Below are 14552 nucleotides of genomic sequence, written 5' to 3' on the forward strand. Positions count from 1 at the left end.
CTGCCAAGAGATTTGGTCACTTTAGTGAATTCCTTTTGGCAGGTTTAGGTGAATCCGTTCCAAGTTCACTGGGTTTTTGGGAAGCTGAGCTTGGCTCATTTTCTTCGGTCTTAGCATGTTCACCTCTTGGTCTCTGGCAGTTGATGCATAGGTCTTTTTTCCAAGCATTCTGGGTAAATTCGGCGCATGCAGACATTACGCCATCTGTCACACTTTCACTGACCATTTATCGTCTTTCTGGAATAAGAAATTTCATCATATTAATTATTATAATCATAAAGAACTATGTCTAGCAAAAACTTTTTAAGAAAATTACCAAGTTAACTATAGGCTCCATATCATCATAATCACATGTTATTTTAGAGGGTGCTAAGATTTATAAACCGTAAAATTATATTGTTTTGTAAACAGAAGAAAATGTCCTGGCTTAGCAGCTATTTTAAGAATGTCAATGGTAAAAAAAACAAAAACAGATAAGCTTTGATTTGTACATGCACCTGATTCCCTCTTAAGAAAATATACAAACAGACATATTTCTTTCATATAGGCATTTTGGAAGTACAAATGTATTCTTTTTCAAAATTTAAACAATAATTTTTGTATCTGATAGTATTACATGATTGTAGCTTTATACACTTAGTTATAAAGTTGTATAACCTGAAAATATCTCAATATCATATTACTGTATTAACAAAAGGTAAAACAATCAAATAATACCATGATTACTATTTCTATTTTGTGTAACAATTAATTATTACAATATGAGTTAGTAAATGCATATAACCCTATTTACCTGGCAATTATTATAAAATGTGTATGGGGAACTTAATTTAATGATACCCTGCATGGTACTTAATCTTAACTTTGTAACTCAAAATTTATTTTTTCTACATGTCCCAATACGAACATTTTTAGACGTATGCACAAATTTAATGGATTACTATTGCTTCTTGCAGAAATGAGTAAAAAGTTGTTCCAATTTTACGTAAAAATCAAGAGATTTTAAAAATTTTGTGCAAAAACTTTCCTGTTTAGGAGTATGAATAAAATATGTCAATTCCGACCAATTTTAATTAACACTGATCACATGGAAATATTGAGTCACGTCACGACAAAACCAACATAGTGCATTTGCAACCAATATGGATCCAGACCAGCCTGTACATTCGCGCAGTCTGATCAGGATCTATGCAGTGTTCGCTATCAGTTTCTCTACTTGTAATAGAGTTGGTAAGCAAACAGCATGGATCCCGAGAAACAATACATTGTCTAGAAAATGCTTATTAACCATTAAATTGCTCTATCTAAAACTATAATAAGAAGAGAAGTTAAATTTTACCATTTCTATAATCATAATCCAATAAAACACCATTCAAATCAAACCAAAATGCAAAAAGTATCAAAGTAAAGGCAAACAGAACCACCTTATGAAAACCTGATTCATATAATTCATCTAATTCTAAGCCTTCTATTCTATTCATTACTTAACAAGCACCAAGAGACAACAAATTTCCAACATAACAACAATACTCCAAGTCCGAGACAAAATTTACGGAATCCATTTCAATAATTGCTGAAATACATACATTATTCAGAGCATAATGGTTTGTCCTACAGTTTCTGCCGGAATAGAAGGGCGTTCAACGTAGTCAACATACAAAATCTACAATTAATGGCCATTACAAAATTAAGCCAAAATGTTAATTACAACACATTATGTAATTGACTAATTTGTACGACTACCTTCAAAGGTTATGTAAGCTATTTCCTTAGTAATTAACAACTTTTTTTCTATGATTGCTTATAAATATGTTAAAATTTGAATATTTATTATTACTTAGAAAACTGAATCATTATGAGTGAATACATCACTGTATTTTAACATTATTTAAAGGGACTCCACTGAGGTTTTTTGACATGATGGGACTGAAAATATTTTTTTCCAGATAAATGTACCATTTGACGTAGGTTTAGACCACTAATCTTTGTGCAAAATTTCATATCATTCGCGCACTTTATTTTTCCAGAATAATTATTCAAATTGTAAATTTTAACGCTTTTCACTCAAATCGGGCTAAAGGAAAGCATAAAATACGATTTTCAATTTATTTCAAAGTGTATTATTAAACTATCTTTGCATATATTTCTGTTTAAAGGGCCCCAACTCATTTATGTAAGAAATTCAAATGTTATTTTTTAGGCTTTTAAACCTCAGTGGAGTCCCTTTAAGACTGCTGAATCTCTCAAAACTTATAATGATCAAGTTTGGGGACTGTAAAGATGAAAATTTGTAGATGGTCAGTATAGAGAGAGCCTTGTCAAACTGCCTGGATTTGTAGGCTGGCCTGGCTCTATACTGCAGGTAAAAGTTTCAGTTCTTTCTATTCTTCTACACTTAACCTTGAGGCTTGTCCTGCTATGAATTTTAATTGCACTGTCCATTTTTTAAAACTTTTTTTTTTTAAAGAATATTAATAAAATACTTAAATTGAGCAACCAACAATTTAGGGCCTTCAGTTACATTTGCATAGATATGCAGGCTTAGTAACCTGGGCAAAGGTGAAGATCTTGTTATACATTTATTTGTTAAAGAATTCAATGGGTATACCCTCGATCTACTCATAATAGCTGTTGTTTCTGGCTCTGTACCTGTACAATACCATCTCATTGTTGTTATATGAGCCGTGTCATGACAAAACCAACATAATGGGTTTGCCACCAGCATGGATCCAGACCAGCCTGCGCATCCGCGCAGTCTGATCAGGCTCCATGCTGTTCGCTATCAGTTTCTCTACTTGTTATAGGGTTGGTAAGCGAACAGTATGGATCCTGATCAGACTGCGCAGATGCGCAGGCTGGTCTGGATCCATGCTGGTCGCAAACCCATTATGTTGGTTTTGTCATAGAGCGGCTCAAATTTTTCTGGTCCTTCAGGATCATTGATTCTAGTTCATTTCGTTTTAGGGATTGTAACTTATAGGGTGTGAATGATGTTACAATTTTCATTATTTATAATAAGTCAGTTAAGCTGTTTTTTGCACCAGCTGAGCAAGTGACAAATCATTTTCTAAACAAAGCTAGACTATTATCGTTTTGTGAACAAAGAATTTAATGATAATTTTCTCTTGCAGATAAAGAACTTACATGAACGATCGAGTACTGTAATAACAGTTATAACATTTTGCTACATAAAACAAATGCATTTTGCATGTTGCAAGTCGTTTGTAACAACTTAACCTTTTACTGGGTGTAAAAACAATAATTTCTTTGTTACAAAATAGGTTAAAAAATGTGACATATATTAGTACAAAGATGGGAGAACAATAAATGTAATTCAAGTACAAAAACCCATGCTGTACTTAATGACCTAAAAACATAGGTAAAAAAAATCGAACCATTACATCTAAACTATTTTATCTATTATACTAGATATATACTGTAAATGTATTAGTTACCCAGTTACGCGTGACGTGCAATGTAAAATTGAATATTTGACAATTAGATGAACCCAAATATTTTGATCTGATTTCAGATAAATATACACCGCTTATCAATAAATACCTTTAAAAATTCATCTATAAAGTGTATTTAACCTGGGGTGAACTTTTTTTTTTTCTTTACACAAAAGACCATGATTTAGGTTACTTAAGTTGATACCCTTATAATGAGACTGTCTCTAGATTTATATAAAATCTAATTTATTCCAGAATTTATAGTTTCCAAAATTTAAGTTTTTCTCTGTTTTTTTTTCCATATAATAAAAGTTTTCAAAATGACTTAATTAAAAAAAAAAATATGTTTTAAATTGAAAAATGTATCATTCTGTACATAATCAACAAATGCTTTCAAATTCATGCTAATCTTTAAGAAAATTTCAAAACTTGTTTTTAAGAGTTAAAGAAAGTGTACAAGAAAATGCTTTTAAATTAATATTTATCATGCTAAATCATACATATTTTTTTTAATGCCAATCTTTCATTTTAGAAAAAACCAGACTTCTAATTTTTAGAGAAATTTTCAAAATATGTACTGACTCAGAATAGAAAACAGTGTGACCAGTCTGACCTTGGTCAGTTTTGGTCAAATGAGTAGAATCTGTTGCAGGGCCTATTAGCCACAAAAATTACATTTAACTATAACACAAATAGCCTTTTAAAGTTGAATAAATAAAATAAAATGCTGTTAAAATAGTGACTTTTATATTAAATCATTGTTAGTGACTGTGTATATTTTTCTTACTTTATTAAATTATACATACAATTTTACTTGACAATCAATTTTTTCAAAATGTGTTCCTGTAATGGGGTACAATTGTGCTGCTTAAAAAACAATCATAATGTATTACTAATTAATATTATACACCAAACAAAACAAAGACATTATGTATCAAAGTTATTTATAATAAAAAATGTACATATGACATTGGGTAAATAATAAATAAATCTAACTTACAAAGTTTCAAATCCTCTGAAAATTTTAATTTTTAAATGTTTTAATTTTCAACTTTTCGTAAGAGAACTTTTTTTTGTCAAAACCCAATCACCTGTATACATGAGATTGTTATAAAAGTTTACCAATAAAACTACCCAATAAAACTTCTGCATTGTACCTTTTGTATGTTTATGATAATCACAGTACCTGACTTTATAAATAAACTACAATATACCATGATGTTAGCACATTTTTTATTGGGACAATATTTTATAATAGAGTACCAGTATTATCAGATATAACTCCCCTGTTTATAGTTATAAGCCGTAGATCACAGTCATTATATACATGGTAAATCAGTGCGCTGTAGAAAAATCTAGAGTGTATAGATCTAAGGTGACAAATTGACACAGTCATGGGTGTTTATTTCCATAATAGTTCAATAATTAACACATTTAAAAGTAAGGAAGGGCATGTTTGTAATCCTGTTTTTTTGCACACTTGAAACTTAATAACCCTTTCACTGCCAGAGGGTTATTGATTTATTGATCACATCAATTTGCCAGAGGGTTTTCTAAGAAATTACTATATTATAATATTAATATAATTATTATAATTTGTTATTAGTATTGTAATAATTATATATATTTCCAAATCTGCTAGTATAATAATTATTGTCGATCATATAATTATCTATATATTTATTGGCGATGCCGGTGAGCGGCGTCGTCTTTTATGGAATGCTTTTTATTTTTGCCTATGGAAGGAGCTGTTATTATTAGCAGTTAATTTCATGTTGTGTTAATTATATTTATTTTGATTCGTAAAAATCAAGTAAACAAATATGTTGTTATATTTGTATTTAATAACTTTATATAAAAAGCATGTACATTGTGATATTATTTTCACGAAATTGCAGGCTCTGATTAACAGCTTGTCCCTTTGTTTTATTGACAATACTAAAACCTGGATTTCGAATATCGTTGTGGTCTACATTGATGCTCATTCATTTCTATATTTTCAAAACTTTCCTACAAGAAGAAAGTTCACCTGCAAATGAGTATTAGGATAGGTAATGGACTGTTGTAAACGATTATCCTATTGATTTTATCCATATAATTACGTTTATCTGTTGAACAGAATGGTTGTTTTTACAAAGTGTACCAGTATCCGGATGTTGACAGCTATCCGATTTTCTGCAATTATTATTATTATAAAAATGGCAAAAGCCGTCCATGCATATGGCAAATACTTCGAAAATAATAGGAACGGCATAATGTCATCCTTATGGCAGTGAAAGGGTTAAAATTACACTCTAGGTTGGGTAATTTTATAATGAACCCAAACATTACCTTTCGCCTCCTTTTGTCAGTTTATACCGTAAAACCTACTTTTCATGATATATAATAATAAAGCAATGTTACCATTCTTTATGACATTTGTTTATATTATAATCTATTATACCATTTAAGACCTCATACAACAATTTTAAATGCTACATTGTTTGCTTTCATTATCTACCATGGTTAAATTTTGTTAGTACTATTGTCATTTTGCATCTATATTTGTATAAAAAAACATTCTTATTTACTACTTTAGACCCCACACTAACAGTCTTTAAATAAGCCCCCAAAAACTATATTTCGAGATAAGAACGCAAATACATATATCAGTAACTTTGAAAAAAAATTAAAAAGTAACCTCTGCCAGACATAGTGGTATTTCCTACTTGCAATTTATTTCATACAAAAACTAAGGGAGTCCAGTCATAGTGTCTATTCTAGGAGACTCCTATTTTTGAGAATTTCCCCTATTTTCTCAGAGGCAAGGAGGAAATTTTACATAGAGAAAGAAGAAAAAAAAATCAACAAATGTAATAAATCCTTACTTTTCGATAAAAATCCCCCTGTTTTTCAAATCCTAGAACAGACACTCAAGGTCCTTCCAGTATGATTTCCCGGCAGGATCAAAACCCACATTGAAATTTAAGTATACAGTAAACATATTTTTACTACCTGATGATTTAATCAGACTATACAATGTGTACTGATTACTGTCAGAGATTACCTTAAACTTCCTTTCAAATTCAAAAATCTATTTATTATTCAAATCATGGCAAAAGCAAACTTTAAACCCTTTTTGAAGTTCCAAACAGCTGGTGCTATTTGATTAAGATGATTATTACTGGATGGTATAAACAAAAGATAAAACTTTCTAAACCAATGTTTCGAAATAAAAGGCTTTAAAACAAACTTTCAATTTTCACCAAACTATCATAAAAAGAAATAAGATTTTAAAAAGATTTTAAATGATATCTCTGGGAGAACTCAGAGTGATGAAATACTCTTGTTTATTTCCTCTCAAAGCAACATCAGACTGTGCATTATCTGAATGATTTTCAATATTAAATTACAATGGCTCACAGACTGGTTTTATTTATAATTGGAAGTTCAAAATTCAAATTGACTGGTTCACAAGTTTTTCAAATGTTAAAATTTGAAAAATAGAAGCAGTGCAAAACAAGCTACCACTGTCTATAGATACATGAAAAGCAAACACAATTTTATTATTGGTAGAACCCTGCACGAAAAATCAGCATGGCTTTTATGAAAAACAGGACCGATTCAGGCCTGTTTTGAACCAGAATTGGCAAAATCAGGGTGAAATAGACATGGACCCTGAATTTTCAAGAAATCTCACATGGGAATTCAAGTTTTTTCTACCCTGACATCATCTTCATTTTGGTAAAAGTCAGGGTGGAAGCAGGAATATTTGCACTTTGAAAATATTTTGACACAGATTTTACTGACTTTGAGAAATATAAGCAAACTCTACCCAGATATTTCAAAGTTAGAAAATTTTCAAGAACCGGTTTCAATACAGTCCTTAAAAGTTCTTCAATTCCAGCCAGATTTTTCTTAGTTAGAGTTATTAGAAATGAATATTGTAATACACTAATAGTACAGTTTACATTGCTGTTAGACAAAATAAAAATTTTAATTCAGAAGAAAAGATATTATAGTATATATTTCTGGAAAGTTTCAGTTGATTTATGGTATACTCCATTTAACAAAACTTCTTTTCATTTACTGAATTATTCTTTTATTATTTTTTTTTGAAATTATGTAGATTATTTAGCTCAACATGATTTATTGTTATATATAAAATTGATAATTGTTACTACTAATTGATTGTTTTTATATTTAACTGATGACAAAAAATTTATTATTTAATGCATTTATTGGTCAGCAATAAGACACTTAGTAATGTTCAAGAGTTTTAGTTTTTATCCACCATCTCACAATCTGCACAGAATCTCCTACCTCTAAGGTCAGCTTACAGTTTATATAAACAAACAACCTTCAAGTGGAACTTTATCCAGTATTTCAAAATACTTTATGTTAAACTGGGCTATCTGGTAGATGAAAATAGAGAAGTTACCACAGATTGACTGACAGCGGTTTAAAATGCCGAACAAATATCACACCCTGAACATTATTTCCAGCATGGTCATTTTCTAAAGAAAGATTGGAGGCTTTAGTTGTGATTTTAATTCAAATAAATCAACTTACATTTATATATTAATACATAAATGAGTTTTGTTAATTACCTAGAAAATGAGATTTTAAGATTTCAACTACCCCAGCTATACAGAACTTTCTTGGGAAATTTATTGTGAAACTTATATATAAAATGGAGCATAATAGATGTGTTAAACTTCGTTATTCAATTTGAAAAAATGGAGGGAAATAAGCAGCCAATTGTAACAGATCAATGGTAAGTTATAATTGAATTACAGTTTTAAATAATTTTTAATTTTTCATAAAATAATGAATTTTTGTAAGCTCAGTATTCTGAAAAGATTTTAAATAAATTTCCAGGACACCTGTTTTAAAATATGGAGGGAAAATGAAATAATTCTTAATATTTCTAAATAAACTATACATTTTGTAGAAAAAGAAACTACTGAAGTCTTAAAATGTAATAAAAATGATGACATGATTGATATTTGTTTTGTTTTTTTTCTAATTCCAAAATTTAGGTTGAAGCCAAATATTTCAGTAACAATATGTGACAAGACGATGAAGAAGAAGAAAATGGTGTAGTTGGAACAAAATAATACAATAGAGGAAATATTACTGGTAATTTTTAATTTTTTTCATTTTCTATGAAAATTAGTTTCAGTTTTAATTATTAAAAGCAATTATTCCCGCAAATTTTATTGGAATTAATGACTTCATGAAGTCAGTACATATATGTTTATAATGCTGTAGCTTCTTTAAAATAATTTCATCAATCATTTCTTCTTTTGATTTTGATGTTTTGATTGCAATTAATGAAATATTTTACCTTTAAAACTACACTGTATGGACATATTTCTCTATATTTAGGTGTTACATTTTCTTTTAGATTAATATATAAATTGAAAGCTGTCTACAGAATATTCCTACACTGCTTTCATATGTTTACAGATTGTGTGGTACAGATACTATAGTGTGGAATTATGTAATACAGTGTGCAGCTATCTAGTGGAAATATCAAACAAGAATGACTTTTGAAATGTATTTAATTGTATGAAAATCAAATACAGATAAGTGAAAAAAAAGATCTCAATTATTATTTTGTCAATTATCAAAAAGAACAGGAACCTGGGCGGATTTTTATTTTAATTTCAGGGTGGGATTCGCAAAATTTTGGGGCAGGATAATAACAGGAAGAAAAAAGTCTGGCCTGACTTTTTAAATAGAAATCAGGGTGAATTATGGCTCATTTAAATATTTCAAATTAATCCCAGCCTGAAATTGCTCTTAATTTAACTAGAAGTAAATCTATTTTTAGAAATCTGTGTGAGTGAAAATTCTGCCCTGGATTTCCATTTCAGGGTGGTATTTTTTCTGGCTCATTTAAATATTTCGTTGAATCCACCCTGAAAACACTATATATTGTATACTAAAAAATCTAACAAGAGCTGTCGGTAGGACAGCATGCTCGACTATTCTTAGTGCTTGATAGTAAAAAAAATGCCTGATACAGTTACCTCCTCCTGTTTACAGGTTGGGGTCATGATGGTGAACAAGTGTGCAAAGTTTCAAAGCCATATGTCAATGGACTTTGAAAATATTTGAACTATTACAAAAACTTTAACGTAAATTCTAAGTCGAAAAAGGGGCATAATTCTGTCAAAATGCTTGATAGAGTTACCTCCTGCTGTTTACAGGTTGGGGTCATGATGTTGAACAAGTGTGCAAAGTTTCAAAGCCATATGTCTATGGACTTTGAAAATATTTGAACTATTACAAAAACTTTAAAGGAAATTCTAAGTCGAAAAAGGGGCATAATTCTGTCAAAATGCTTGATAGAGTTACCTCCTCCTGTCTACAGGTTGGGGTCATGATGGTGAACAAGTGTGCAAAGTTTCAAAGCCATATGTCAATGGACTTTGAAAATATTTGAACTATTACAAAAACTTTAACGTAAATTCTAAGTCGAAAAAGGGGCATAATTCTGTCAAAATACTTGATAGAGTTACCTCCTCCTGTCTACAGGTTGGGGTCATGATGGTGAACAAGTGTGCCAAGTTTCAAAGCCATATGTCAATGGACTTTGAAAATATTTGAACTATTACAAAAACTTTAACGTAAATTCTAAGTCGAAAAAGGGGCATAATTCTGTTAAAATGCTTGATAGAGTTACCTCCTCCTGTCTACAGGTTGGGGTCATGATGGTGAACAAGTGTGCAAAGTTTCAAAGCCATATGTCAATGGACTTTGAAAATATTTGAACTATTACAAAAACTTTAACATAAGTGGTTACGCCGACGCCGACGCTCGGGTGACTGCAATAGCTCTACTTATTCTTATCGAATAGTCGAGCTAAAAATAGATTTCTGTCTTCTCTATAGTCAACTGAATAGTAAAAAAAAACTGGCTGGGAATAAATTTCTGATCCCATGTCAAATCAGGGTGTAGTCAGGGTAGGCATTTTCGTACAGGAAACTAAAAGTCTTCTTATTTTTTGTTGTTGTTTTTATTTTGCATCTATTTGTTGTTGTTTTATAATAAAAATACTACTCTCCCAAACAAGACAAGAGCATTACATGACTGTATGTCCCTTATATTTTACTGATCAATATTGTACAGGCACAAACACAACACTTTTTTGTTTCTCAAGAATGGTTAATTAAAACATCCAAGAAGCTGAAAATCAATCTTACCAAATCTATAATTGAAGCCAAATAACGGGGCAATTAATGTAATACTCTCCTTTGGGCTGTGATCATTTAGCGTGATGACAATGACAATAATGAAATGGTAAAAAATCTCCCTTCCGTAATTAGCCAATCAGCTTCCAGGAATAAAAGAGATGATGATGACAATTTTGTGAAAATATTACTTTTAGATGTCTAGAAAAGAGATGTTGGTAAATAAGATGTCTGTAAGTAAATTTATGACAATATGGTCTTAGAAAGAGACTCAGGAAGGCATAACAAAAGATGCTCATAAGACAGTGCGCTCAACTATTAAAATACTTGACTTAAAGAAGAGGCAAAACTCTAAAAAAAAAGAAGATAACTTAGATAGATTAGGCCCGATAGATTATTTTGATATGCTGTTTTGTTGATTTGTTCGGCGTAAATTATGTTGGGGTGGGGAAAAGGCGTTTCATTCCTTGTGTTTATTTATACTGTATAGGGGGTATATTTTGTATTTCAGGATCTGATCTGACCATGTGGTTGCATAATTTTTTGCTGGTTCAAAGAAGTGTCTTGGACAATTTTGGCCAATCAACTGAATTGTTAGAACTACAAAGCAAGTTTACAATCATTTCAATTCCAGACACTATGTAAACAACACCAAACATGAATCACTCTGTAATTTTCCAATAATTCAATTTATCAGCTCATTAAATCCTTATAAAACTCAATGGCACAAAGGATTTTTAAATCTTTTTATTTTTTTTCAGTATAATATTTGTGTGAGAAGGTTGCTCATCAATAATGAATCTACAATTATAAGAGCGACTAGGCAACATGTCTCTGAACACATGGAACAGTTAAAAAATCAATGGTTCTCATGTTCCTGGCAATTGTTTCCTTAAGTTTCTTCAAATGTCAAGGCTACAACTGTAACCCTGCTGAATTTCATTATTATAAGATTCCTTAAAGCCCTGAAAGGTCACGGTAACAAATCACGTAACCCTGCTGAATTTATATAAATATGCACTTAAAGTCTTAATTGTCCCTCTTTAAATATGCAACTGCTTCTTTTTATTCACTTATTTAAAGGCACATTATGCCTTGGTAATGAATAAATTTTTCATGATGCAGAAACAGCAAATATGTGTTAAATAATGTTGTTATAACTAACTTGGAACATGCAAGATGCTCAATTCACCTGAATAAAATAATGTTGAATGTGAAATAATTAGTGATAAACTAACCAGGTGGCAAAATGTAAACAAAGTGGTATTTTGACTTCTGTACAAATTACAAATTCACTATAACTGTACATTAAAGCAACAAAAGATGGCTCAGAAATATGGCTATTTATATATATATATAGTGAGTAACATTTTGGAAACTATTACAGGACACCAAAGCTAAAAAAAGCTTTTAAAAATTATATTGATAATCATTTATGAGGCTCGATGGGCCTTTAAAAAGGTATTTAAACTTTTATCTCATAAAGTATATTCTTATTTCATTTATAATTGTTAAATTAGATGATGTTGTTCTCATAATTTTATGGTAGATATGCCATCAGTAATAAGGGGAGGCAAACACTGACTTATAATATCTGTCATCTGTTGCGGTTTGGACATAAAGTGCGGTAAAATGATGTTGTTCGGCACAAGACTCATCTGGCACCCACCATGCCAGATGAAATTTCCGGCATGGGTAAAACTCACGGAAACGCCAGTCTGCTATGCAAGTAAAATGGGAGCTAAATTTAAGTTTCCCTAAATTTAGTAACGGACAGTTCCGAATTCAAGGCAGGGTAAGTTTATTATGCAAATTTAGAGGCATATGGGTTTGAATATTTACTTAATCTTTCATCATTTCATGAAAAAAAACCATGTATATCAACATGGCATTAAAACAGACAAAACAGCACTTTCAGCAAAATTTTCCTGGAAGATTTAGAATCATGAAAAAAGCAAATATTCACACTAATCTAATAAATTCCAATGTAAAATAAATCAAACCAACCTGGTATTTCTACTTGATTAAAATATCTTGAACAGAATAAAATTCCAGCTTCAAAACAAACAAAAAAACACAATCCCAGTTCTAAGCCTCTTTACCACCCTAATCACTTTGCAAATTAAATTCCTTCCAAATTGTTATCTCTATTTCCCCTTTCAGTTATAATTAAACCTTCATTTGAAAATATAATTCCATCCGAAGCACTTCAAGTCTTGAAAAGTGGCAGAGCAACAAACAAGTGGTGACATGAAGTTAAAACACAGACAAAATATATCCTAATAAAAAATACGCAAAATTTTCAGTACACGCATGTGAAATCCATTATATCCTGAAAATTTTTCTTTTTCAACAGAAAAAAAGGAGAAACTTCCTGGTGCTTTTGATTCAGTGTTACGTTAATCAATGTTTCAACAATCATGAATGGAAAAATGCCAAGAAAGCCTGGAAGATAAATACTTCACAAGTCTCTCTATGTGTCATGTGCCTAATACTTCACACAGGAAGCTTAACAAAATCTTTTCACTGTTTCTTCTTTTACTTAGCTTCAAGGTTCTGAAAAAAAACAAGCTCAAGGCTGAGCATTTTCTTTCAATTGCAAAATTTTAATTTGGAGACCAGTCTCGAGAACTTTTTACAAAACTTCAGCATCTAAAAAGGTGTCTTTTACAAGGTCAAATGTATGAAAGAATTAATTTTGGGGACTAAGTTTCAATTTTCAGAATTTGTACACCAGTCAGTCTGGCACCGTGTTCTACTTTTTTCATGAGGGAAGCTTTGCATCTTGACCATTTTCCATTAATACATTGAGTTTATATTGAGTTTGAAAATTGAAAATTTCATGTGAAATTATAGCCCAAGTTCAGGATAAATTGTCAATCCGTAATCTGGCAATCATGCAATATGGAGATTAAACTTTTCAATATTTTTAAGAGTCTGGAAAATTAAAATGCTTGACTCACACTCAGGGACTGATCACTCTTAGGTCATATCCTCAAATTTGGAGAACTTTTTTAGCACCTCAATATAGCATAACTGTATTCTAAATTTTATGCTCCACTCAAACCCTCCCCCCACCCCCTCCCAGCTAAATATCCATTTTCTCCTAGATAGATCTTACATGGACTTGTCAATCTTTAAATCTGAACAAAAACATGCATCAAATTTAGAGAAATTTCAAAACAATCCAACCAAATGAATTCAAGAGCAAACATTTCAGACCATGATCTTGGTCACCACTTGCAGCATGGGCAGTTTCTGTAGCCACCTGGCAGCAGCCAAATGGTTAATGTACAAGTTTGTTACAAAATTATCTTTATTATCATATCATATTGTTAACATAAAACAGCCAAGTTATCATGATAATTGATATAAATGGTAAATATTATAAAGAAATAATGTAATGATTTTAATTTACAATGAAAACAGCTGGCAACATTTTGTGATAAATAGCTTCTGATGGAAGTAATGCTAAAAAATAAAATAGACTAAAAACTGCTGATTTTACAAAACACCCCAGGATATCAAAATGAAACAACAAAAAACACTTTCTCAACAGAACATATTACCTGATAACACCTACTCTGCCTTTATCATCATGCCTTGATTACAGTTTTTTCCTTGAAATGTTTGGATCACTTATTGCTCTAAAAGTGAAGGTTATATTTAACCATATCACACCTAAATATTGAAATAATGGGACTGACTCTGTTTGAATTTGGAACAGTTCATTCTTATTTTAAGGAGTTTTCCAGAAAGCATCAGCAAGCAATTATATCACTGCCATGAATTACTGAAATGGGACTTGTCCAGCTTTCATATTTGGAACTGTCCATTATCAATTCTAGGGAATTCAAGATGAAAATTTTTTTAAGTTGGTCAGCTGACATTGGTCGAACAGTACAGCCTGATCTGGCTT

General features: G+C 30.8%; 2 long non-coding RNA genes across 2 annotated transcripts in view; one reads left to right on the top strand and one right to left on the bottom strand.

The window, feature by feature from the left end:
* Window positions 1-27: 27 nt before the first annotated feature.
* Window positions 28-14552, bottom strand: part of LOC132718091 (uncharacterized) — a 43267-nt gene continuing 28742 nt past the window's right edge. Inside the window, exon 3 of the long non-coding RNA XR_009624041.1 lies at window positions 28-237. This is a non-coding gene — a long non-coding RNA (uncharacterized LOC132718091). The remainder of the gene's footprint in view (window positions 238-14552) is intronic.
* Window positions 7160-10322, top strand: LOC132718089 (uncharacterized). The gene is made up of 3 exons (XR_009624040.1): window positions 7160-8208; window positions 8474-8573; window positions 8904-10322. It is a non-coding gene; the product is annotated as an uncharacterized LOC132718089 (long non-coding RNA).

The sequence above is a fragment of the Ruditapes philippinarum genome, unplaced genomic scaffold, assembly GCF_026571515.1.
Source record: "Ruditapes philippinarum isolate M1 unplaced genomic scaffold, ASM2657151v2 ctg6674_1_1_1_1, whole genome shotgun sequence".
In the NCBI taxonomy this organism is placed as follows: Eukaryota; Metazoa; Mollusca; class Bivalvia; order Venerida; family Veneridae; genus Ruditapes; species Ruditapes philippinarum.